Source organism: Lagopus leucura, unplaced genomic scaffold (genome assembly GCF_019238085.1).
Source record: "Lagopus leucura isolate 7727_CA_CO unplaced genomic scaffold, USGS_WTPT01 Super-Scaffold_100004, whole genome shotgun sequence".
In the NCBI taxonomy this organism is placed as follows: Eukaryota; Metazoa; Chordata; class Aves; order Galliformes; family Phasianidae; genus Lagopus; species Lagopus leucura.
In genome coordinates, this window is record NW_024962264.1 from 21,629,127 (window position 1) to 21,656,309 (window position 27,183).

A 27,183-nucleotide genomic window follows, 5' to 3' on the forward strand; every position below is an offset into this window, starting at 1 on the left:
TATTATTTTATAGAAATGAAATATGGAAAATTATGGTGTTTGTAAAGGTTCACTATGGGGCATGCACTGGGGTATGTTTCAGAGGTTTGAGTTGATTTGAACCACGTGAGTCTTTTAAAGTTAATGAGAAAGTCACGGTTAGGATGGCATGTGATAATCTAAAAATTTACCCCTTACTGCCTCATTAGATCTTCTCTGTCATATATTATGGTAATAAAGGGTTCTCAATGTGAGGTTGATTGAAAGGGATATTGCTGTGTGAAACAAAGAAGTTGTCTTTTCTTCATGATCTCTGAATAATGTTATTAGTATAAGCAGGGCCAGCTTTGAGCATCAGCAACCTCTGTGATCAAGGAGTCAAGAAGTATATGTGTATAAGTGACCTTTCATTTTGTTTTCCATTTTTCACATTTTGTCTCTGAGAAGGAGCTGAATGATTATTGCTATTTTTCTGTATTATTGCCAATCACCTTTACTGTGGCTGTGACATGAGAAGTTTGAAGGCCTATACTTTTCAAAGTATTGTAACAAATTCTGAGTCTTACAGATTTAATAGGCTAGAGAATATACTAAAAAAATGAACAGCAGCTAGATGACTGTATGTATATAATTGCATATTACAAGTAATATACATTACTTGTATAAGATGTAAATTACATATAAGATGTAAATTAAAAAGTATCAAAGAGTTACTTTCAGCATCAGCACTGATTGTCAAAGGAGAGACAAGATTGATCTGTATTTCCATTAGAAAAAGGGATGGAAGATTTGGTTTGGTTGTGGAATTTCTTTGTTTTTCTTACTATTTCATAAAAATAATCAAGATGAGAAAAATTGCCATTCTTCAAAGTAATACTATTTTTTTGTAGATTCTTTTTCTCACTTTTTTTTTTTTTTTTTTTTTTTTTTTGTCTGCCAAACTTGTTTTCAACCAAAATTCTCTCTGTCTCTCTCTTTTTCTTTTTTTTTTTTCTTTTTTTTTTTTTTCCCTCACACATCTATTTGGAATGGAAAGAACATGTTATAATTTTGATTAGAACACTGACTTCTTTCAATGGAAATTAAATCATGTTTATTTTGTCTGTCTTCATGTCTATTTCAATTAAACACAGACATCTTGAAAGTCTGGTTCCTTATGAACAGATTTAATACTTACTTGGTTAACAGTTTCTCTGCTAGGCTTTGTTGTTTCCCTCATTAGCATGAAAACTTTAAGAAAAACTGAATGAATATGTTTTCTTTCTACATGTTAACTTTGCCATCTCCTGGCATTCTTGTCATCTGTGAAACCAGAAGAAAACAGAGGTGTTGAGATAGTTATATTTAATACACTGAGAAATCTTTCTGTCCTTGCAGAATCCATGAAACCTCCTTTCTTCAGCTGCAAGTCCCATGTCCTTCTGCAATTCCACTCATTAATCTGGACTCTCTCTCAGATTAGATTCCTTAGATTAGGAAAATACATCAAACTGCTTTGTGGTGAAATCTGATTGTCATGACAATACTATTCCTTTTGATTTCAGAATTTTACTGTAGTATAACTACTATTATAGATTTTATAAAATTTTCTTTGAAACTAAGAGTTTTGTCATGTGAATATTCTCTTGAGTCTTCAGAGTTTTGGTGAAAATAGAAGAGCTATGTAACATCTTCAATAAACCAGCTTTGAAACAACTGAATTATCTCTTTTTCCAAGTGTAATGTTGCTTATATGTGGAAAGAATGCTTGAGTTGGGTTACTCTGATGAATGGATTTCCTGCATAATCCAGTCAGCATGTACTCCCTTGGGTTTAGTGTCTAACAGTTTCCCTGACTCTATGTTTGCTAGACTAATTTGTATTCACTTGCTTTGTTTGAGGAGCTGGTGACAGTGCTCCGCAAAGACCATACAATCTTTTGTTTTTACACTTCGATGGACTTCATGTAGGTTTCATTTATTCCCAGTAAAATCTATTGAGGCAGAGAACTCCTCACTTTGTCCTTATATTTTAGTAATTTTGTTGTTTCTTGCATTCGCAGAATATTTTGTAATACTTTTCAATTCAGTACATATCACTTCAACACTCAAACATATTACTGTCATTTTATTTTGCAACAATTTGTCTTCAGCCATTAGATTTTTGTTTTAAAGTTACAAGAATTGAGAATAAATGGGTGTCAAAATTTTCATTCTTAGATCTTGAACAGTCTTTTTATTTGATATTATCAATGTATCTAACCACTGTTTCATTACCAGGAGCCATATTCCCAAGATGTATTGGGATTCATGTTCATTTCATTTTCATTTTCATTTTCACATTGCAGTTTCATCCTTAAAACTGTGTTTTATTAAATCAGGGTATATTAATTTGCTGCAGCAGTTTTTCTTTCATAGATTCTGCATTTAAGATCAACTGACTTTATTCTTTACTGTTTTCCAGCATTATCAAAAATTTTCACTGATAAAATTTTTTTTTAGGAAATGAATTTCAGAGTTTTCAGTGCATTTTGAAATAGTAGATACACTGTAAATATAGTAGATAACATTTTGAAATAGACTTGATCAACATCAATTTTAGCTACCAGTTCATCTGCTTATTCTCCTCTCAGGTTGCTTACTAAAATTGAATTATTAGTTTCCACACCACTTACATCTGTTTACCATTTCTTTAAATCCTTTCTTATCAACCCTCTTTCTGCACAGCTTTCCAGAATTCTCCCTGTTAATTTGCAAGTGCTGACATTGTCGCCATAGTGGTAAATGGTAAGCAGGACTCTTATTTCTAAAACTTAAAAAAAAAAAATCATTCAGATTGATATGTCCATTTTTTAGGGTGTAAATTTTAGAACAGTATTTAATGAGAAAAGGGATAAGGTAAGGATTCACATGAACAGATACAAGGATTTAAAATCATTTAAAATTAGTTACCTGTGTTATTAGCTCATCTGAGTTGTATACAAAATGCTGTTAAATACTGCCAGCTATTATCAGGCTAGTACCTAGTTCTGTAGAGATGGAGATTTTACTTTGTAAACTTCTTTGGGTGTATTCACTACTGACTTACTACTGACTACTTACTACTACTACTTACTACTAACTTATATGGACTCTTAAAATCTCATAGGAACTTTTATGTCCTTCCCCAAGGAATATATATACAAAGCCTCTTGATCCATATACTGAAACAAAATAATATAAATTTTTCAAAAATTCATTCAAAAAGTTTTGACATTTTTCTTTCCTCAAAGACAAATACTAATATAACTCTACCTGAAAAAAAATATGTATAATATGAAAAGAACCATAAAAAATTATAGTTGAAGCAGTCAATCTTGTTGTCAGTATAAACATATAAAAATGCTTCCTACTACCACCTTTTCTGTGGTATATATATTCTACTGTTGGTAGATCAGTGAAAACTGGAGGTAAAACTAATACTGTTGTTAGCTGTCTATGAAGTTTCTAATTTAAAATCCCACCCACATGAAAGTTTAGTAGCCACACCTGAATCAGTTAATTAGTGTGCAATTTTTATCGTAGTCAAAAGTTTGATCACAAGTTCTAACAAGATGTCAATGCACTTTATTAGTTTTTCTACTTATGCCAGCGTGGTCTGGTAGCACATGCAGCATTATCAATACAGCTGCTCTGGCTTTGGTGAGAATAAATGTCCTTCCTGTTTTCATAACTTTCCAGATAACTTTGAAGGTCTACAAAGACACAGCTCTCCTGTCAATATTAACTTAACTAGTTTATTGCCAGTTCAGCTATTTCCAAATGAATTACATTCATATATGGAGTAAATTAATATGAGTAAGTACTTTAGAGTCTGCTAAAACAGTGTCCTGTGTGGTAATTTGAAAGTATGATTAACAGATGTATATTGTTAGAGAGAATTATAAAACTTTTACTATGGTCTTTGAGATGATTGATATTCTCAGAGACAAGTGAATAGAAAAAAAGGCTTTGATTCTCTATTCCAGAGCAGATGGATTGGAAAGATGATAAGAAAGTGAAAATGAAAGGAAGAAAAAAAAAAAAAGTAAAACAAAAAAGAAGCAAAGTTGATCAAAGGAGATGGAGACAGAACTACTAGAGGTTTAAGAAGTCTGCAGCATCCTGGAATGTGAAAAAGTCCCAGTCAGCACAGTTAACATATTTACTGTTTCTTGGCTTGTTGAAGAGGCCTCCAGGAAACCAGATCAGACAAGGGGCACTGCTGCCTCAGAAGCCCATGGAAGACAAAGAAACATACCCTTTATTCTACTCTTTACACCTGAATTTGAATGACCAACTCAGAATCACAGAATGGCCACAGTTGGAAGGGACCTCAAAGATCATGAATCTCCAACCCCCCTGCCACATGCAGGGCCACCAACCTCCCCATTTAATACTAGACCAGGCTGCCCAGGGCCCCATGCAATCTGGCCTTGAACACCTCTAGGCACAGGGCATCCACAACCTCTCTGGGCAGCCTGTTCCAGCACCTCACCACTCTCTCTGTAAAGAACTTCCCTCTGATATCCAACCTAAATCTCCTTTCCCTCAACTTAAAACCATTTTCCCTTCTCCTGCAGTTATCAATCCTTTCAAATAGTTGATTCCCCTCCTGTTTGTAGGCTCCCTTTAGGTATTGAAAGGCTGCAATGAGGTCACCCTGCAGCCTTTTTTTCTGCAGGCTGAACAAGCCCAGCTCCCTCAGCCTGTCTTCGTAGGGGAGGTGCTCCTGATCATCTTCGTTGCTCTCCTCTGGACCCTCTCCAACAGCTCCCTGTCTTTCTCATACTGGGGGCTTCAGGCCTGGATACAGTACTCCAGATGGGGCCTCTCAAGAGCAGAGTAGAGGGAGACAGTCACCTCCCTGTCCCTGTTGGCCACCCCTCTTCTGATGGAGCCCAGGATCCCATTTGCTTTCCGAGCTGCAAGAGCACACTGTTGGCTCATGTTAATTTTTTCATCCATCAAGACCCCCACGTCCTTCTCTGAAGGACTGCTTCCAAGGACCATTCCTTCCAGTCTGTATGGATGCCTGGGATTCCTCCAACCCAAGTGCAAAACCTTGAACTTTGCTGTATTGAACCTCATTAGGTTTACCCAGGCCCACCTTTCAAGCCTGTTGATGTCCCTGTGAATGGCATCCCTTCCTTCCACCGTGACAACTGCACCACTCAGCTTGGTGTCGTCAGCAAACTTGCTGATGGTGCATTCATCTCCATTTCCATTAAATCTCCATTTAATGAAATTAAAACTAGCACCTATATTAATTGCAAGGAGAAATGACATCCTCCCTTTCTGATGATGTCTATTGTTTCCCACCTCATCTCAAGCCTCTTTCATGGCTTTTACAATTTTCTGGGGGGAATTCTGACATTTTAGTTTTGAGATAGTTCAGTATGACTTTTGCTCTGCCAAAGGAATGAGATGTGAGAGAGAAGCAAAGCCACTTCCCATTTGGCAGTTAATATTTATTTATGTATTCTTATAAAATGACCATAAAACTATAGGGCTAAGTCAAGAGGAAATTCTTGTACTGAATTAGTAAAGCATAATACAATCTTTACTATAGTAGCAGACATTCTATAATAATAATCAAATAAATTAAAAGGCTTAGAAGCATACATAACAGTTGTTAAAACTATATAATTACATAAAAACTTCAGGTACATACATAAACAAATAATTTTTAAAATGACATTTATATTCCCAGCACCTCCTTCTGCTGAATAATAGTTATTCACAAAGGAAAAATAGAGGTAGCTACCAATTAACCTTCAAGCAAGTATTCCTAGATAAAATTCATCTCATTAATTCAATCTAAATGTCAGCAGGAGTACTGTTTTCATATTGAGTCCTATATCCAAGAAAAAAACATAAAAATAAATAAAAATAAAAAATAAAGACACACAGTCTAAGGATGACAGAAGGAAAATGCGACTTCTGGGAAAAAAAGGGAGTGACACGCAGATGGTTTTCTCTGCTAATTCCATACCTATCGGAGGACTCCCTAGCAGGCTGCTTGCTTCCAGCTACCTCCAGTGTGTCTCCATGTTGTTTGTGGTATCCACACAGTCATCTTCTATTCCTCTTCCCTGTCTTCTGACATCTCTGCTGTGTTTTTTTCCCCTCATGCCTCACCTCACTTTCCTTGTAAGATGTACATGGAAGACTGCCTAATTGCTTCTAATGTCTAGTTGTAAGTATCAAAACACTTTTTGGAGCTACTTACTATATCAGTCGTCCCACCCCAGGCAATTGGTATACAGTATTCATAGTCAATCTAGGGACAGTAGAGAAAACAAGAGGAAAAAAATAAGCTTGTGGCTGATGGTATCACAATACCTTCTTATGATACAAAACTAACAAATTAACTAAAAAAAAGATATATATATATATATATATATATATAAAGTTAATTCTTGAAAAGAATTTACATGTTATGAAAATAACAGCCATAGCAGTTAGATTTCATTTTCCAAATCAGTTTACTGAGATGGAGGGAGGGGGGAGGAAGGGAGGATAATATAGCTAATTTTACTGTTAGTGTAATGAGAAACAAATTAAAATGTCTTTGCATTTGTTAAAATGCAAAAATGCTTTTGTATTAAAATAGCTAGGGAGTTTTCTATTTTATTACTACCTAGTACTGTTAATTACGTTTCTTTAACACTTGTATCTTTTCTGCTTCATTAATTGTCCGGTAAAGGAAACTAACTAACCACAAAACAACATGCAAGCACTTATGTTACTGATGCTTTCTTTCTTTTTTTTAAGTAATGTTTGGGAATAAAACACTGGCTACATAAAAGACAAAGAGGTTGTACGGAGACCTTTTTCTCTGTTTTCCTGAAAGTTTAAAACCATCTCTTAAATTTATTTATTACTTAATGATTGGCATAAAGGCACTTATTTGCACAGCTGGGATAATGTCTGTTCACAGGGACTCAGAGTGAAATATCCTGCAATTGCAACTAATTTATTTTATCTAAGTGTTTGTTCTCAGAGGCCAATGTCTGTCTGGAAAGTTCTTGTGTGTTAGAACGAACATTATTCCTTTCAGTGATTTCTATTTATCACTGTGCTTTGGGACACTACTGGCAATTTAGAAAAGAATAATGCCCTCCAGGCTTGAGACCAACAGCAAGAGCTTTCCCATAAAGACAAATGTACTAAAGATTTATCTGTTTACCTATGTAATTTTTCCCTCTTTAAGATACCAAGGGATTTTTTGGGGCATCATTTGCTACTGATTTGTAAGAGGTTGTTGTCTGAAGTAAAGAAACACCGCACCTTAGACTTCTCTTGCAAAAAATTCCTCATATTTTAGACAGTTGGAAGATTACAGAAATTATTCTAGATTGAAAGATATTTGCAGAGCTCTTAATAAAGCTGCTACAACATATAATTACCTTGGTGATCCTCAGTACATAAATAGTTTGATTCTTAGTAAAATGGGAGTGAGGGGCAGAGGGGGGCAGAGGGGGGCAGAGGGGGGGAGAGGGGGGGAGAGGGGGGGAGAGGGGAGAGGGGAGAGGGGAGAGGGGAGAGGCAAGGCAAGGCAAGGCAAGGCAAGGCAAGGCAGCCGCTGTCATGTCTCCAGGAGCAACTCCTAAGTACTAAAGATAGGCTGTGCGTTTAAAACCTCCACTTACAGTAAGTAAGGATAAAACGTTTAAGAATTAACACTGTGTTGAAATACTAAGTTAGTTATAGATTTAATTTATCTGTATTTGTATACTGAGCTGTCATACGGAATCCTCATTAAATTTAATGATTTGTTGTTTTCTGCATATTTTGTATTAGAAAGAGCAATAACAAAAGTTTTTGAGGAATAGTGAATTCAATTTTAAAATTCAAAGACATTGGAATAACATCATCAATTGTAGATTTTTATTTACTGCATTGACAGAAACATTACACGTAAAGAATTTTAAAAACTTAACCTCAGATGTAACAGTTAGGTAGATAATCCTATTTATCAAGATCTATATAAAATTACATGTAAAATGCAGATTTCACCATAATAATTAAAGATATTATAAGAGTTTGCTTAATTGGTTACATGATTATTATTTTGGTAGATGTATTTCTGAGTGATAATTTTAAGTTAAAAATCCTAATGTGTGGGAAATACGCCTGGTCTGTATCACCTTAGATATCACTGGAATTTGAAATTAAAAAAAAAAAAAAAAAAAAAAATTGCAAAATAAACCTGAACATCTGCATTTTCTCATCAGATCTTCAGTTACTGTTTTGCTGAAAGAGACTGGAGCTGTTTAGAAGTTGTTGCTTATCAGTGCTTTTCTAATGAATGAGTAAAGTACAAAGGTCTGTCTTTCCTTCTGAAATTCTATTTCTAGAAGAACTATAGACTAGTTTCTCACATAGAACATCTTCTTAAAAACAAAGTTTTTTTATAACAAGAAAAAAAACCAAAACTATCCAAACTAAGGTTAGGAAATGTGAGTGAAAATAAATAGGCTAGCTAACTAGGAAGGGAGTAAATGGGGAACTTTGTCAATCTGCTGTTGTTCTCAGAGTGAGAAAGAAACAGTCAACAAAACATACTGCAACTACAGAAAACATCTATTTTTCAGGTTTTACATCATAAGCAAATAGAGGACTGCTACCTAGATGAATCAGGAAATTAAACTTTGTAGATAGTCTATCTACAGATAAGGAAGGAGAAAGTGAGATTTTAAGAAATAAAAGGTCACTTTTTCTTGCACACTTCACATCTATGCATTCTGAAGAAATTCAGTGTTTATACATCTGCTACTTAGTTCTGACCTTGATCTTAAACTCACATTACTATGATGACAATAAATAGTTACCTGGCTATTTGTCTCTGATAGCACTGATTAGAATTATTCTGGCTCAAAATTAAAGATCTTAATCAAATCTGTAAAAATCTTTGTCTTTATAATTGTATTAAGCATCAAACAATAAATGGCTCGTTAATATTCCTGATCTTGCGCATACTGATCCCTATTCTAAAGAAATTAAAATGTTTTTGTTATTTTTGTTGTTTTTCAGTGCAATGACTAGATTTATTTTATATTACTGAGTTCTATGATGATTTATGTTCTGGAATGATTTATATTTAATTTCTTGCTGTCCAATTAACAGCATAATGGATCATAAAAGGGATGCTGTGACTTGAGAAGAGTTATCTCTTATAAAGATGAGAGTCAGTCTTAATCAGACCAGTTTTAACTTGATTCAATAGTCATCAAAGTTTGATATTCCAGTTCCAAATCTCAAAATTCCATTTGCAGTTGTGTTTTTTTCTTTTATTCCAAGTTTTCCAACTGCTGTATCATTGTTATTTAGGTTATAGAATTCGAGAAAGTAAAAGCAATAAAGACAGAGATAGGCACATTTGTTGATGAAACAAAAATCCTATACTATCCTTCCTCTGTACTCTGCCCTGGAGAGGCCACATCTGGAGTACTGTGTCCAGTTCTGGGCTTCTCAGATCAAGAAAGGCAGGGATCTCCCAGAGAGTCCAGCAGAGGGCCACAGACACGACAGGAGGGGCTGGAGTATCTCCCATATGAAGAAAGGTTGAGAGACATGGGTCTGTTCAGGCTGGAGAAGACTGAGGGAGGATCTTATCAGCACTTAAAAATGGCAGAAGTCAAGTGGATGAGGCCAGGCTTTTTTTTTCAGTGGAACCCAGTGATAGAACAAGAGGCAGATGACACAAACTGCACGAAAGGAAGTTTCATATAAACGAGAGGAAAAAATACTTTACAGTGAGGGTGACAGAGCTCTAGACCAGGCAGCCCAGAGAGGTTGTGGAGTATCATTCTCTGGAGATATTCAAGACCTATCTGGATGCTTTCCTGTGTAACCTGCTGTAGGGTACCTACTTTCACAGGGGAATTTGACTAGACGGTCTCCAGAGGGCCCTTTAAACCTCTACAATTCTGTTACACATTGTTTACCATTTCTTCCATGGAAAGAAATTATTTAAAGCTGCAATTAATGGAAAAATCTGGAAAATAAGAATATTTTAGAGGCAAGACAGTTAATAATGAATGAATGAAGAGGGATAGAAAGACAAGAGAGAGGGCTGGGAACATTTTGTGACAGTGTAATAGAACTATCATTTGCTTTAAATAATAAATAGTTCTACAAATACTGGAACTAATAGAGTTGTGTTTCCAGATGATCTGTGTTTCTTCAAATGACTTTTTAAATGAAGTAAACTAAGCCTTCAGCATGTTCCCTGTCCTTATTAAACACTAGAGAGCTCTTTCAAGAAGGGAGAGAACAAGAACGGAAGTGAGGTGGTGACTTAATAAAGTTCCAACTTTGATTGAAGCCTTTCTGAGAATTAAACAATTTATAATCTCTCTTTCTTATCTACACTCTTCAGCGCAAGAGTGTGTGTAATCAGTAATAGTTCAATTAATACTTCAGTGTTTTCCTCAGTCTAAGGATCACTACTGCCTCTTTCCTGCCCCTAGAAAGCTATTTTCTCAGAACTTGTAAGAAAGTAACGTTTGAAAATTCTTTCTGTCAGAAAGTGTCCACCCAGTTCTAGAGCATTGGAAGAGCAGGGACTGCCACACAGTAGCAGCAACACTGACTGACGAATAGTCTGCTTTGCATCCACTTTTTAGTCAGGAAAGAAGGGAGAAAAAAAGAAGCAAATAAATCATTCTGTGGGAAAGCTGAATTTGTTGCCCACTTTTTTTATCTGTATTTCTGTCAAGAGAAATGAAACAAAATGAAAGACTTACTTTTGCTCTTAGTTCAGGTTAAGGCTGGGCAAAGAAATTCAACTTTGAATCTGTTCAGGAAAACATTATGTTACATCTCTGGCCAGTCAGTTGTGTAAATCACGCTGATTCTCTTTCCTGACCCACTGAGTTGCTTCACTACAAAGAGAAAAATATTGTCTCTTTTGGATCCGTACTGTTTTGAGAGCTATTTCTGACAGATGTCTGTGCATCCCAGGTTCCAGAAGTTTCTGACTGCATCTCTGGAGCAGTGATCTAACCAAAAGATTGCTCTTTAGGGAAGAAAGGGAGATTTCCATACTGAAGAGGTAACTTTCATCACACATTACCTCAAGACATTTTAATTTAGATTGAGATCAGTTTAGTTTATTAAAATTATAGTAGATGTTGGGTTATTTGGCATTGGAAAGAGTCTTTCTGACAAGTATTATCACAACTAGACAGTGCTCAATGGTAAATTCATGCCCTTCCGTTGAAGAAGTTGCAGGAAGACAGTGCACCATAGTGGCATTCTTCCAGCCAGCTGATAACTCCAAAATTGATCTCAGTAAATCTGACCCCTTGAAGGGAATGGCTGTGCACAAGGTCTTTAAGAGCACTTCAGGTGCCATGGCCATCAGTTCTACTATTCCTGCTTAAACTTGATGCTCAAATTCCTCCATTTTCAAAGTCCTAACATCTACCTTTCTATTTAAAGAGCTTTATTTTCTGCCATTCCACTCCTCCTCTTCCCTCTCCACAAATAGAAGACATTTTATTCTGTTGTCATAACAACAGACAGCAACCTGGCCCAGGCTGGATACTCCTGCCCTTTTCATTAAAAATTTAACCCCAAGTGAAAACATTTGTGTCTCATTCTCTCTCCTGGATCATTTTCTCTTAGGCTTTAATAGGAGAAAGACTCATTTTGCACTGCATGTGGCCATTGTCCTCTCTTACCCCTCTCAAGACACTGTTTTCACACCACAAAGAATCACATGCTTTAAGCTTAATTGTCCCCTACTGAGTTTCCTGTATGATGTAGTAAGAAGGGCATGCTAACTTCACCGTGCAAGTGCAGTGGTCTTTTCCACCCTGGAAATCCTTTTTTGCAAACATCACACTACGGCCATATCAGCCATACTTGGACTGGATGAGGACTGAGAAGAAGCCTATATTTGCCTAAACGAAAGAACAAAGAAATGTGGAAAACTGTGCCACAGAGTCATCATATCAGATAGCATCAGTGAAAGACTTCTCTTTCCTCAAGCAATCCATTAGACTAACAGAGAGCTTGGTCAGGCTTGCCTTACCATTGACAGCAAACACAATTTGGTAAAACACCTGTTCTGTTTCACTTTGATTCATGTTTTATTAGGAAGAAATTTCTCACCTGAAAGTCAATATAGATGCAAGTCTGTAGAGCTGCATTAGAATATTAAATTTTAATTTATCCTAATTTTGTAGCCTATTTTACATGTCACATTCTGGCATACAATTTAGATATTAGACTGACTTTTAGAACAATTTCTGTTTAGAAATTAAATCATGTCAACATGAAAGTGGTGAATGTTGTCTTTGGCTTTGCCCATTCTGTCCTTTTACAGTACCACTGGAATTGTCCTGACAGACAAATTTCTGGAATTCCACACTATTTTGGGCCTTGGAACTTTCCACAGCATAGTTGAGTACGAATTGGCTGGAACATCAGGCAGAAAATGTTAGTATCAGAGTTACCTTTTCCCTTGTAATTTGGAAAGCAAGCATTTTAGAAAATCTCTAATGTGCCAGGACTCAAGTATTTCTGGCATAGAGTTTGATTTTTAGTAGTATCTACCTGTTATCCAGTCCCAGATATGGCATCTCTAGACCACAGGCAGTTTTTGATAGAGCACGAGAAACAGAAACATTATTCGCCTTGATTGGAACTTTTTCCCAAATTATACTCTCACTATGAGTTCTGTGAATATCTGGGGAAGACTTTCATGTAATTCAGCATCCTCTGCTACACCTACATGGTCTCTATAGGTAAACTGCATCTGATTAGATGCCAGCCCAGCTACAACTCTCTAAGTGAAAGTATGTCTCAGAAATAGGTAAGAGATATCTCCTATGCTTTCTATATAAATCCATTACAGATTGACTCTCATACAAACATCCATCTCATCAATACTATCTGTCTCTGTAGCTGAAGTTTAAGCTGCAGGTGGTTCATCACGTCCACAATGTACTTCCCAGCTGCAGAGAAAACTGTAATGATTTTTGCTAGGTGATGGTAGCTGGTAGAGAAGAATGTTGTATAAAATAGCAGTTCCCACTGCTGCAATGCCACGATAATCATGAACCTAAAGACTTCTTGAAGAACCAGTGATCTGAAAGTTGTAGTACAAAAGGAGAAGAATGGAGTGTTACTGGGAAATGGAAGTGTGATCTTCTTGTTGAAATAAGGATTGAGTTCCCCAGACTTATTGGTAGAACTTCCTTGCATATGTTTAAGTAAAAACTGTATTACAGAAGAAAACACGCATCAGAGTAGATACCTACCTGATAAAAATTAAGCGGACAATCATTCTGTTCCAAACATTGTTCCGTGGCAGAAAATCCAGTTTGTTTTCAGGATTTGAGGGTGATTAAGAGACAGCAGAAAACTGACTTTACTTTGTAACAGAATCTATTTTATTTAGAAAAGGGGGCAATTTTTATCATGGTTTATTTATATCCCTTTTGTTGAGCACTTCACACTCACAGCCCTTTTGTTCGATAGATATAATTTTTGTAGCATCAGAAACATTCACTTCTATCAGTCCAAAATTAACATTTATAGTAATTAATGCATTACTATGGTAGCGGAGTGTATTAGCAGAGTGTAAAAATAAAATCTCAAAGCTATGACAAACTGCTAGGGGTGCTATAGGGTCTCCAAAGGGATTAATCTAAAAATCTCATAATGACTTCATTCTCAGTGCTGTATCAAAAGAACAGAACCCTGAGTTAAAACATTTCTATTCCCCAAAATGAGTCTGACAGCTCTGCTCATTCAGTGTCTAAATCCTAAGCACTGTTAACATGAGTTTCTGTTGCTGATAATGTTTAATAGGGCTCCTTTCAGAGATTCCCCATACCTATCACATCTGGCTTTCACTGAATCATCTATGACTACAATTTATCTCAAGGTCTCCAACTTCAGTTTCAGAAAAATGAAATGTGATTGTTGCACTGTTTTTACTTCACAACAGGACAGAGAGAGTTCATCTGATGTTTCACTATGTTAGTGAGATAGAACTGATAGCAAGGAGCAGAAAAGAATGTGCGAAGGCTTCGTCTAAGAACACAGACACAAGTGAAGTGTAAATGAAACTGGGTGAATAGGGATTTTTGCCATTACTCTTCTATTGACTGAGGGGGAAAAAAACTCTGGAAAGAAACTGTGTCAGGTTGAATTAAACCATTTTTTCTTGAAAGCAAATAATGATAACAAAAAAAAGATAGTTTCATTACCAAAGGTATAACTTTTTCACCAAAGCTGGAATATTCTATCCTTAAGATACACAAAAATTTCCTTTAAAACTAAAAAAAGGGAGCTTTTGAAGCAGATTACAGCTGCTTTCAGTCAGTGTCAAAACAAAATTGTCTCATGTTTTCTTATCCAAAAATAAACTATGGCAATCTGTTAATCACTCATCATCTCCACTGACAAAAGAAATTTGCAAACCTACATTTGAACAAAATGATACAAAATATTTTCTAATTTTAAAGATAGAGAGAAAGTAGAGGCAAGGAAAAAGGCCATGAACCATTCCTATCTGCTTTACTTCTCTGCACTTGATTTGAATTTTCTGTCACGGATGACATAAGATTTCCACTTGCTGTAAATACATACTGTGTCTCATTCCACACTCATCAACAGTTTGTTGAGTTGACTGGCTTCCAACGTACCTGCCACCCATCACAATTAACTACAGTCACTGTCACAAACAATTTAGGAGATACACATCTGTGCTCACACAGTTAGTCCCAGCTGTGATGTGCATATGTCTCATTTGATGAACCCAACATGACAACAGGTTTCTTGAAAATGAGTTAAATACTGTGACCTGAACACAATACAAGGATCTGTTTATGGGTGGATTGAATTTACATTCTTTCTGCATTGCTACAGAGATTTACCAGAGTGTCTCTGTAAAATTGTTTCTTTGAAAGCTGTCCTTTGTACAGAAAACATTGCTGCTGAAAAGATACTCCTAGAATGCAGTGGAATAAATAACAGAACATCTAATTATTATCACTGGTGTGGTAAATTTGACACATGGTTGCACCAGGAGAGTATTGTCTGCCTTGTAGTCACATCTAATGTTTGTCCAAAGTTCAAGACACTGATTCTGTCAGTAGTAAATATTTTAAATACAGTGTGGCTATCAACCATGTTAACCAATTTGAACTAAACAATCTCCTAAGTAACTAGAAATCCGTGTCATTCAGAAACTGAAAAAGTAGTTTCTGAACCACTGCCAATATTTCAATATCTAATTAAGAAAATGCATTTCTGTCCCCTCCACCTCTATCCCATTCAAAAAACAAACAAAAAAAGCCCTGAAATCTTACATGATATAATAGGAGAGTAAGATTTTAAGGTCTATGGAGCACAGAAGGAAATGTGTCACATCTGGAAAATGTGTACCTGTAAAATATTTTTCCTTAAGGTTCACCTAAGAATTTATCCTACTATCAACAGCTCACTCAGAGGCTGTTCTTCTGTTAAATAAGCATGCCAGATATTTCAGTACCTTTTATGCTATGCTGTCATGTATAGATAGCTGTGCAAAAATTGCCAAATGAAAATGATAATGTTTTGTAATTCATTTGTTCAAGTTAAAGCAATTACGCAAGTCACAAGACAATGAACATTTTGAGTCGATAAATGCCTGCCTGAAAATGAAAAGCGCAGTGTGATACTCGAAGAGTTTATATTTACTGCTACTGAAATGCTCAGAACAATATTTTGTAGGACAGAAACAACTGTCAACACATTCTCCAAGCTGACTTGCTGCCTTTTGATTAAAGTAACAGAGGACTATGGTGCTGTTTTATATGGTTATGGCGCCTACCCTGCAGAACAATGAGACAAGGACAGATCTAGTACAGACAGTGACAAGTTTGTAAAGAAATGAGGTGACTGTAGATGTTCTTCATTTGGTGAATATTTCTCCTTAGTTGAGATTAATATGCGAAACAGGAACTTGGTTTCAAGAGTAAAATCTCTCTGAAGTCTGACCAAGCATATCTATCTGTAACTAATGGAGCCACCCTGAGGCTAATAAAACCAAAGAACTGTTATTTCCCTATCTTGTCTGATAGCAGGATTCCTACTACTACTGACTGAAAGCAGTATGCAATGACAAGAAAGAGAAGTGTTGGTGTGGGTACTCAGTACTTCATGTTTCATTTTTGTAGATCTTCAAATGCCCTGCATGTTTTCTAACTGTTTCAGTTTTTTGGTTCATGGATATTGTCTCCTAGATCCGCAACCATAGAAGAAAAATTCTACATGAAATGATTGTTTAAGCAATTCAAACTATACATGCTAAGTACAGCACTCCACAGTAGCTGGTATTTCATAACAGGGAAAAACAGATTTTTAAGAACCACAGACAACCATTTGATACCTTTAACTATTGAACCTTTAACTATTAGTGGGAAAATTCCAGCAGACAATAAAGGATGTAATTCTTAGCAGATTGTAAATTAAATATTATATCATGGGTGTCCAACCTTTTGGCTTGCCTAGGCTACATTGAGTGGCGAGAAATTGTATTGAGTAAAGTTGCTCCAAAAGAAATGCTTCCTATTTATTTCCATGGAAACGACAACTGATACAAAGAGCACAGTAGCACAATTTGATAAATTCTCAGCTACTGAATACTGTTTTTCAACATAGTAATCAACACTGTGTATTTTCACCAGCAATGAGTAAGCGTTTGTCCTCAGCAAGCTTTGAAACAAAGATGCAAAAGAGTAATCTTTTACAATGCCATGCCTATAAAAATCTGCACCAGAGAAGTCCCACTGTCACCACAGCTGAAATGCAGCATCCACTGCCTCACTGTGCTCACATCTACTTTTTTGTCTCCATAAATATTCAGCAAGCATTAGCAAATATTAATGGGTGCCATTTTTTTCTGCTTGAAGGAATTCAGTGGTACACCTTTGCTTCATATAAAATTTCATGTCATATGGCATTTTGTCAGCCTGCTCCCTTGCTACCATTTGTCACACAGCAATAAAATGCAATGGAACATCGTCAGGAAGGTTCAACTTCTACTGCTGTACCATCGTTTGCCTCTGATGTGGGCCAACATAATATGACAGGAGGCACTACTTTTGGACCAGCCCTTATAAGGTATACCATATCATCAATACATAAGTAATAAAACATTTTAATTTTTAGTATTTTTCTTAAAACATTAAAAAAAAAGAATAGAGGAACAAAACCATAAAACTAGTGGGATATGTGAGCTTATGGAAACAATGCATCAGGTTGTCTTGATGGCAGTGGCTGCAATTGTTAGTGAGCTCTTGAGGTATTCATCAGAGATTTTTGATGAAATTTAACTCTTCCTGTGCTTCATCCCTGACAATATTTGTTCACAAATGTAAGCACTGCCAGAAAGCGATGACATGAATAAGGCGTGATTGTGAAATGAGGGATATTTCACTCTGGCAAGATGGGATTATGAAAGTCTGGTACAGAAACACGATCAGATTTTTGAGTTGAATATCTGATAGCAACTCTATACATTCAGTTTGAAAACTTGCAGGGAATGTATTTATATCAGCTGAAAATGCTATGACAAAGATAAATTGATTTTTTTTTTTTTTTTTTTTGTCAGTTTTGAGTCCTAGTCTCAAACTCCTTTATCAAAATAGAAAACAAAACTGCATATTCTTCCCTGTTCAAAACACTATGTGTAGCCAACTGTATGGGAAGTGCTGAGTCACAGCCTGAACCACTGATCGACTGAGTCAGTCGTGGGAGCACAGGTGAAGGCAATTCACCTGTGTGACCGGAAGCCTGGCTCCACCCTTCCTAGACTCCATTTAAGGGCTGACTGAGACTAGGGGAGGTTTTCTTTCTGTAGATTCCTCCTCTGTGGAGTCCTTCCTGCAAACCTAGATCTTTGGATACAGGTGAACATTCCTTCTCTGTTTGTTTCTTTTTCAGTTGTCACTATTATAATCTTTCCAGCTGTATCACCAGTATATCAGAATGAAGTTGTGTTATCACTTCAATCAGCACTGCACGCCCTCTTCATGCCCAGCTTTCAGCTGGTGTAGTGTTAATAACACACCAATGGTTTGGCTGAATGACTGGTACACACCTGGGGCTGCTCTAAAGGGTAGCATTTACAGAATAGGGCAGGGGGTGGGCTACACTGCCAGCTAGGCTGGGCTGGGTTGGACTATAGTAATGGTCAATGTAGCGACAACTAGCAGCATAAGGAAAATGCAACAAAACTAAGCTACAGGAATGCTAACCTGACACATGTGATACACACTACCAAAAGATGAGTGAAGATAGTTAAGTGCATGGAACCTTTATTTATTTTCATTTTCAAAAACTCCAGATTCATAAATTATGATTAGGTTAACCTACCAAGTAGTTTATGAATATCTGGTCATCTCTCAAGCCGTTTATAACTTGACCTAAACTTACAACTCTAAAATGTATAAATACATACTTTTTAAATGCCTTATTTACATTTAGAATTTTAATTGAAATTACTACTGATAGAGAATTTAAAGTAAAGCAGTTTTTATTTGTCCAATAAAAAAAGCAGAATAATTTCAGATTTTCTGAACTCTAGGTAGTGAGAATTAAGAAGGAAAAGTAGTCATACAGCGTAATTGCACAGTTGACTCCTTGCTCTTCTGCAGCATATTTCTCTTTTCCCCACTTATCTTTTTCTGTTGTTTTAGTTCTCCATGAACATGCTTCAGGGCTTTCTTGCAGGTTAATCAGTGTAGGATATGCCTAATTGCTTTCCTTAAAAGATGGTATTTATACTAACACTGCATAAATGAAATCACTGCTGTTGTTAGATTTTCAAATCTTTAAAAATTTAGAATTAGGGAGAAGGCTACGGCAAACTGGAGATTTTCAATTTATTTGTAATTTTTCAAAATAAAGTACATTTAAATTCAGTTGAGGCATCTTAAAGGAATTAAAATATACAGAGAAACTTTTGGTTTTGTATTTTTTCCTATGTAAGTTACAATGGCAACTTCATAGTTAGAACTGCGGAACGGACGTGAATAAAGTTACAATTGTATTTTCTTAATTGGTCTGAGATATCTAAAATGCAAATGTTATCATAGATCAGGCTAAAGTTCTGTGATCTGACATTGTACATACTGTGTTTGTTACTGCTACATGCATGGACAGAATGCATACTGTTTTCACTCATAAAGCATTTCATTCTTTTAATGTAAATGTATATTTTCTGTAGGAAAGATAAATACAGCTGTGCATATTACATATTTAGAGTCATAAAGTCATTGTAAATTGGCACTGTTAAAAAGACACAGTATGAACTAGAGATAGACAAAAGAAAAAAAAAAAAAAAAGAACATATTGAAATATATTTAACTCCCAAAGCATTCATAGTCACTAACCTTGAGATGCATACTACTGAATATCACAGAGGAATTAAGTTGATCACAACTTGCCTGGAAGCAAAACAAAAAAATAAATTGCACTTCTGGTGCAATTTCATATTAGTTAATGATAGCAATAATTGAAGTTCAAATAAGTTTACTAAAATGAGAGGCAATAGAATTGGCCCATCTGTTCCACAAAGGACAGGGAACACTCAGTTTTTTTATAGCATAGATACCGACACATTGCTTGATCTCATAGGCTGTATCACTGAGGTTGTTACAGTGATGAACGGTGAATTTCTGGGGATTACAAACCATGCTCAGATTCTCAGCTTGAGGTCAAAGATCTTGGGAATTCAGTCTCCTGAGAACTGAAGTATAAAATTGAAACTTCATAAATGGAAACTATATTACAAATTGGAATAAGAATTCATGCCCACAAATCCATTTCACACAGTATCATGCCTTTATCTTGTTTTTCACAACATACTGATATTAGACATGATGAAAAGTAAATTTCAGAATGAAAGGCTGCATTGTCCAGCTGTAATAATTCTATTAGGGTTGAAAGTTATTGCAAAACTGTGAAGATCTATTTATTAATTAAAAGCAAAGACTGGGAAACTATTCCTCACAACAATAGTCGTACCTACACATAATATCAGAGTAGTCATTATGAGATAGCTTGCAGAGCAACTTACTAAAATTGGACTGTCGATTAGATTGTAAAATTCACTTTCTTAGTGTAACTCAAGGGGAAAAAAAAAATAGAAAAATGCTTTAAACAGAAGGGTTGTTTTTGGTTTTATTGGCAGTTTTATTGTTGCATGTTTGCTTTTTTTGTCTTCTGTTTATTTGTGATGGTATTTTTCATAGCTGATCACTACTGCGAATAATATCTGCATAATTTGGAGAGGTGTTGGGGAGTAGGGGTGAATATATAGCTCTACATTAATAACTCCATCTTCTGTTTCTCTTGTGCATGGTCTTCAGGGGCTGTGTTTCACAGCCCGAAACAATTTATTCTACTTGCAATCCTCAATCTTTCAGAAAAATTTATTTTGAAAATGTGCAGTGAATATTCTTTTTTCAGAGATGTCCTAGGGAATATAAATTTGCTACAATATTTTTTGATTCCGGTTCCATTTCTAAGGTAGTTTATCCAGTTTTAGACTACCTGATGCAAATGTTCTCAAAATAACCTTAAGCGCTTGTATTTTTTTTTAAATTCTTTGATGCCTTAAAGAAAGAATAGGTCCAAAGATAGATGACAGAAGTTTAACAGAACTATGCAATGGTTTAAATTGCTGGAAATAAATGTGCAAACTGTACAATTATTGAACAATTAACTTTTTGGACTGCATTGTGATCTACCCTCAGGGTAAAATAGACCAAAACACCTGTTAAATAGTGTAAAATCTAATTTTACTTAATGGCCTTTATTTCCCTAATTTGCTTGGGAAAAGCTGCAATCAGGAAAAATATTTTATTCCCATTGTGGAATGAAGTGCCAATTTGTTCCAGTTCCCTTCAGTGCATATATTGCATTTAGACAAAGTGAAATTCATTTGCAGATGAACTGTATAACTCCAGGAAGTTGTTACAGGAACTCTGACACACAGAAAAAACTTTGGTGTGTGTGTGTTCCTGGAACTCTTGATTTTATTTATTGGGGTGGATTTTAATGATTCAGGCCAATAAAAGTCACATGGATTATATTAAAATTATAGAAAGTATTAGCTGGGGTTCTAAAATATCTGAAGTGAACAGAAAAGTGTCCTGCACACAAAAGGAGAGATGTAAAGAAGATTATTTCAATTTAGATGTAATTTAGTTCATAATATATTAGAAAACAACTTTTCAGTATACTCAGGCCCACCTACAGTGTTCACCTAAAAGTCTCATTAACAAGTTAATTGATCTTCCCTGATGAAATCTTAATGATCCCACCCACACAAATGTTGATGTCTATTTAACCTGAAGTAGCCTAGCAAGCACAAATGTTACATTTAAAGTAAGGTGATATTAGGAAAGTAAGAAAAATCAGGATCTGAATTACTTTACTGGGACATTTTTCTTTACTATTTATTTGGAAACTCTAGCAGAAAAGTGAAAAAGGGACTTATGTGTATTTAAAGAAAAGAAAATAAAGAAGTGGAGGCCAACAAAAAAGTAAGATGATTTTTTATGCTTCTTAAAGATATGTGCAAGAGAAATGCTTGTAAAGGATATACGTTTCATAAAAGCACTGATTCAGGGTGGCATACAAAAGATAAAAATAAAAAGAGGTTTGATATTTAAACTAGCTCTATACCTGGAACTTGCTGGATATGTGGATGTTTGGTAGCTACTTAATGGCAATGCAAAGGGCAACATGAAAATGAAGTCATAACACCTGTGCTCACAATGTATAATGCAGGGGTAAGACATAACTAACAAAAGTAAATTAATCACCTATAAACAACTCCCAAATCATTCATCTGTAATAACAATTAAATTTGGTTCAGGGTTTATATTTCCCCACCCAGCCACAAAGACCACTTGAAATTATTTTTCTCCTTTTTCCAAAACAATTATGTTCTGTATCAGTTGAATTACAGAATTGGAAATAAACACTTATGCTCCCTAATTATGACAATCATTTTCTAGAGAACAAAAGGTTCAGTTGCTTTTGTTTTAGTTTTATTTTATTTTTTATGTGGAATGTAACTTTGTTTATAACAATCAGCAATTAGTTCTGGCAATATCCCTGTGGCTCCCCAGCCAGCTGGAAGCAGAAACTATTAGATAGTTGGCATTTATTTTAGGGCAGCAGCTTCAGAGTACTGTACAAATAATCATTTTCATCAGCATTATTTAGGTTTTTAACAATTTTCTTCCCAGGTTTTTCTTAGGAAATCATTTTAATTCTATGGGACTCCATTCAGAATTGAATGAGACTTACTTGCCAATCAGAAGGCAATGTTTTTATTAAAGGTAACGTGTTTAGAATGGAGTTTCTGGATACTTCACAGAGTTTAATAATTATTTCCAATTAACTGCAGAAGAAAGAATTGGGAGAGGTTAGAGATCTGACAAATTTATATAAGACTGTGAATTATACCTTCCATTTGAAAATATATCTGAATACTAGTTTGTCTTTCAACCATAAGCTTTAACTGATATCAGCTTTTAAATATCAGATGACAGTTAAAAACTATGGAGTGCAAAGTAAAAAGGTTATGATCTAATCCACATCGCAAAAAATATTAAAGAGATGAAATTAAAAAAAAAAAAAAAAAAACCCACAACACTACTATATTTTAACTGGTGTCATTATTAGCAAGCCGATATCTTTTTGGTATCACAGCAGATTCTTGGGGAAGAACTGTAGATGAAAACAGTATGGTCTCTGGCACGGAAAATGTGATTGCTGGATATGAGGAACACCATAAGAACAAATCTGGCACTGATATGTGGACCAAGAGTTGTAATAACAGTCTACGAGAAGTATAATACAAGGTTACAGAGAATTGAGAAAAGTCTAGAAATCATGGAGAAGTGAATGAGAAATACATAATGGTAAAGAATTATTTGAATGCATAACAAGCAGTCAACATTATATATATTTATTTAGAAACAGTACTTTCAGGAAAAGGGAGTTAATACAGTAGCCACATTTTTCTAATGAACAGAGAAGGTATTGTTTGTGGGTGAAACTGGAAAGCAACTTCAGGGTGGAAGGTATGGGGAGTACTCACTGTGTACTTAAGTCACTTTTAGCTATGCACATGAAGTTATATTCGCAGAAAGAGCAAAGCTTGAATTGAACAGAATGCTGTAGATTCTTGAGGTATCAGCTTGCAATATAGCAGATAGAAGGAAAAAGGAAGAATAAAACATATTGAAAACTATCCAGCAGCAGAGGAGATGCATCTAAATCAACAGAAATAATCTGATCAATGTATTGGAAGCTGCAGTGGCTCTGGAGGTGTTCAAGAAACATTTGGATGTTGTGTTGAGGGACATGATTTAGAGAAAACTATTGGTGATTTGTGCATGGTTGGACTGAATGATCTTGTAGGTCTTTTTCCAACCTTGGTGATTCTATGATTCTATAAAGAGCACTACATTGTAATACTACTATTCTACTCTAGGTACCTGAATTCTTACCATTATGTTGCGATATTTCCCTTTGAGAATATACAATCTCTAGAAACTACCTGATCAGTTGGGAGCTGTAATGAATCTAAGTATGCTACATGACAACATAGACAACCCACCTAATGTACTCAGATTGCTACAATTATGTTGTGTTCTTTCCCTTTCTGATGGCAAAACACTGCTGTTCCACTGGCAGTTCACACTGATTACCTTGCACTTTTTGTCAAAAATCTGATTCATACACTGAAGACTGCTTTTTTAACATCCAGAGGGATCAAATTTTCGAAGTGCTTGGATAACATCAGAACTCAGTGTTCTTTTTAAAACACTGAGTTAATTTTAAAACTATATGAAGACCAGAATTGGGAGTTAGGCAGCTACATATATTTATCAATTTCTGGTCCTCATGGACATTCAGTGGTACTTAACTTCTATATGGAATTAAGATGCTAAGACATATAGATATCTTTAAAAGTTTGGCCCATATGCAGAATACATGGCTTACCAAAGCACTGTGTTCAGTTTTGGGCCCCTCAATACAAGAAAGACATTGAGGCATTGGAATGTGTACAGAGAAGGGCAACAAAACTGGTGAGGAGTCTGGAACACAAGTCTTATGAGTAATGCTTGAGGGAGTTGCAACTGTTTAGTCTGGAGAAGAGGAGGCTCAGCAGAGATCTCATTGCATTCTACAACTTCCTGAAGGGAGGTTGTGGTGAGGAAGGTTTTGGCTTCTTCTCCCAGGCAACAAAAAAGACCTGAGGAGATGGCCGTAAGTTGTGCTAGAGGAGATTTAGACTAGATATAAAGAAAAAAATTTTATCTCATACAGTGGTCAGGAGTTGGAATGGCCTGCCCAGGGAGATGGAGGAGTTGCCACCCCTCACAGTGCTCAAGAGGCATCTGGATGAGGAGCTACGAGGTATGGTTTAGTAGCTTGTCGTAGCAATGGGGATGGTAGGATGGTTGCACTAGATGATCTTGTAGGTCTTTTCCAACCTTGTGATTCTGTGATTCTTTAATATAACTTGTTGCAAGTCAATTATGATTCATCCACTGATAACTAAAGTGTTGTCTCAAAACCATCATTCTGCCATTTCTCATTAGACAGGCCCTCCACTGTAAAAAAAAAAAAAAAAAAAAGTATATTAACAATGCCAGAAACGTGAGGCCAATCAAAATTAGTAATAGAACAAAGGAACTAGACAAAAATTTAAGTTCTAGAAATCATTTAACTGTCCAGATGTTTTGTCACAGGTAATAGTCATTTGGATTTTGCAGAAATGGCCAAAAAAATTGTCTGGGAAAATATAGGAAGCACTTTTTAAACATCTGTTTCAAGACATGTCTAAAGCTGAGATCCATTGTTCTATTCTATTGCTGTTCTTCTGTATTTGCTTTTTGTTGTGGTTTTTTGAATTGTGTTTTCTGTTTATTTCCTTTTCTAAAATACAGATATGTTTCTTTAAAAAGCAGAAAACATTTTTTTCTCTTACCAAGTCTTTATTTTGTATTATACTTGCACTTGTTCTGTTGTTTTTTTTTTTCCTTTTCTCTTTCAGGGTATCTCTAAGATTTGTAGTTTTTAAAATCTTTCTGTTGTTACGTCTGCTTCCTTGACTCACATATACAGTTTATGATAGACAGAAAAACACAATTTTTGCGTAGTTCAAGTACAAAATCAATGAATATGTATAGTAAAAGGAAGTCATGATTTCTAATATCTTTTCTCCTCAACAAAAACTACTGCAAAGATGCGGATATTGCACAGCTCAGTACAAGTTAGAAATATGTATTTCACATTTACTTCAAACCTGATATTCAATAGAAAAGGGGACTAGATTTGTCCTATGTAGCAAGACATATTCTCTTGTCACTAGCGCAGTGTGATGTGAGTGGCATCCAAGAAGCACAAAAAAAAAAAAAAAATAAAAATAAAAAAAAAATCAAAAAATATACTGTTTTAAATACCCTTTCAAAAGTAAATAAGTAAGGTCTGAGATCTTTGATGAGTTGCAGGAAATATGGACATACATTCATTCTGCAGGATAAGTAGATTTGATAAGAGGACTCATCAATAATCACAGTGATAAAAGCCATATTTTCTTCTGTAGATGATACACATACATTTAAATTACAAGTTTATACACAGCTTTCTGAATTTCCATAGATGTTGAAAATAACTGAACAGTTAGAATAATGGTTGAATAGACCCTATGGGGTTTAGAAATGACTAGCACAATGTATCAAAAGCAAATAATTATCAATTATTTGTGTTTATTATAAAGTATAAATTTATTATATATTAATTATTTCTATTCATTATAAATTATTTGTTCATAACAACAATAGAGAAAGAAAGAAACTAAAAAAGGAAGCTTGGGATGACGTACATATTGGAAAAAAAATTCCTGGTTTTCTTTAACAATAGGAGAGAATGAATTTTACTTCTAGTAAAGTACTGAGTAAAAGCTGACAGGAATAAATTTGACATCTGGCAGCAAAAGCATCTGCTGAGACGTACTTAGGGTTTTATAAATATCTTGTAGTAAAACTTTTCTATCACAGACTAACATAATAAAACACAAAACTAGACTTCTGGCATTAAAGCTAATTACAAAGAGGATGAAGTCTGGGAAAAAGACAGATGAAATCAACTGCCTGGTGATAAACATTGTAAATATCTAAGGAATCTAAAAAGTACAAGTAAGTAATATAATATCAAAAGCTCACAATCAAATAATTTTCATAAAGAAAAGCCTGCGACATCTCTCAAGTTTGTATAAAATATCAATCCATGCTAGTCTGTAGTAACTACAGAGCATAGTATTATTTTAGCCTTTGATCTCATCTCATGGTGGACAGCTATATAGAAACACTTTGATTTAAATAGTGAATACTTTTCCCAAAAACAATTCAAAGGGCCATCTGGATGTTCTCTAATAGAGTAGAGTGGAGTGAGCACTATGAGAAACATACCGGAATGTGAAAGGACTTAAATTATTAAAGACTAAAGTCCACCTTCTGAAAGATAGTGAGGAAAATACTGCAATGTTTTCCTTTTCAAAATCTCCCCTGAATTGAACACCCTTGTTGCTACCCTGTTCTGAGAACAAATGCTAGCTTGTAACACACTCATTTTAAAAAGCTTTTCAGCTTCAGTGCAATCTTCCTTGCAGACCGAAGAAGATAAAGCTCTCCATTTATGTTCATAAGTCTCAGAGGTTCTCTTATACTTTGCTAATAATAATATTTACTGTGGGATGTTACAGATTCATTTCTCGTGATTCTTCTGAAAGGGAAAAATGCACCCCAGGCTTATGTCATTGTCCTAAGAATAGTTCAGAATTGTTATAAGGAAAGCATTAAACTGTGATTACAGCCTGTGCTAACTGATAACAAAAATAAATCTAAATTCAAGCCGAGAATGAACTCAACAATGCAACTCATTTTTGAAATAATTTCTAAATATGACGGTTGAAGTCTCAGTCTTAGTATGACTGACTGGGGAGTTTAATGTTAAAACAGAAGCCCGTTCCACAGCTACATCTTTCATACACAATGCTAAAACTTGAATAGACAGCTGGAAGAGAAGCAGACTTAAAGCTCTTTGGGTCAGCCACAGAGAAAAATGCATCCTGACTCAAATCATTAGCACTTAGAGATATATTAGTTTA